At 32.2% G+C, this 1,191-nt stretch overlaps 1 protein-coding gene across 6 annotated transcripts in view; it reads right to left on the bottom strand.

Annotated features, from left to right (window-relative positions):
- Positions 1-268: 268 nt before the first annotated feature.
- FBXW7 (F-box and WD repeat domain containing 7) overlaps positions 269-1,191 on the bottom strand; it is a 312,068-nt gene continuing 311,145 nt past the window's right edge. For all 6 annotated transcript variants that reach the window (XM_068278997.1, XM_068279003.1, XM_068279011.1 and 3 more), the window contains one exon: positions 269-1,191. This exon is cut by the window's right edge and continues 1,049 nt beyond it. The gene's annotated coding sequence lies outside the window, so the exon portion shown is untranslated.

The raw sequence follows: 1,191 nt of genomic DNA, 5'->3' as shown, positions 1-1,191 counted from the left end.
AATATGTTGGCGCTTTATAAATACAATAAATAATAATAATAATAGTGTATTTCATTCTGGGAGAAATGTACATGTACACACTTACATGTTACAGTTTTTAAGCGAGGGGTCCTTTAATTATGCCCAAACATGCAAATAAAGATTTTGCGAAAAATATATCTGCCTCTAAGAAAATATCAGGGAGCTGGAGCTATATTTAGTAAGTTTTACTTCACTTTTACTTTACTAACTCACCACCTAAAACAAAAAACACACAAATGAAAATGCATAACATGAAAAAACACATTTTATTGCACTTAAGTTATAAGAAAATAAAATTTCTAAGTGAATCAAACCATAGACACAATCCCTTTAAACAATGTTTTCCTCCGTTGTATCAGGTTGTTACAGAACTGTAAAATGAACGAAATGGAATCTGATTTTAAAACCAGACTATAAATAATAAAACAAAAACAGGATGAGGAGGAACAGAACACAAAAAAAAGAAAGAAAAAGAAAATAAAACAAAAAGGAAAAAAAAAAAAACAACAACAAAAAAAAAAACAAAGAGCGAGAGAAAAAACACTAAGAAAGAAAAAAAATCAAAATGTCGCATAGGATACAGTGTTAAACCACTTTTCACAGTTCAGCTTGAGTTGTGACTCTTGGAACATGAGGCAAATTATTCAACAATTGTATGGTTTTGTTATCTGCAAGTGAAGCTTGCTCTGCAAAAAAAATTGTCCTTTTGCCTTCTGCTTCACTTGTCAACTTGCCCTACTTAACTGTAACAGCTGTCTACCCCACTGAATACTGTCATTTATTGTGCCTGACCAGCAAAATTCCGACTGTTTTGTATGCGGTTTCTTTTTTTTTTTTAAAACATGTTTGTCAGTTCTAATGCATTTTTTTTTTATTTTTTTTTTACATTCACCACAGCCTCACAACAAAAAACAAGTTCCCAACAGAACAGGCTACAACAGCTTTGTTCCAAGGAATGTGTTTACATTTTGCTCAAAAACAAGAAAATAAGCTTTGCACACACTCGTTCCATTTTTTTTTCTTTGCAAGCAAACTTCACTCTTAATTTTCTGAAACTGTCCCACTTACGGCCTCTTAGAGGCACCGTGGATGCAAATTTCAGTGGCAAAAAAAGTCTTTTTTTCTGTATCCAAACTAGAAGAAATTTGGAATTCAGTCTGGGACTAAAAC

The sequence above is a fragment of the Hyperolius riggenbachi genome, chromosome 1 (genome assembly GCF_040937935.1).
Source record: "Hyperolius riggenbachi isolate aHypRig1 chromosome 1, aHypRig1.pri, whole genome shotgun sequence".
Lineage (NCBI taxonomy): Eukaryota > Metazoa > Chordata > Amphibia > Anura > Hyperoliidae > Hyperolius > Hyperolius riggenbachi.
This window is presented reverse-complemented; position numbering and strand designations above follow the sequence as displayed.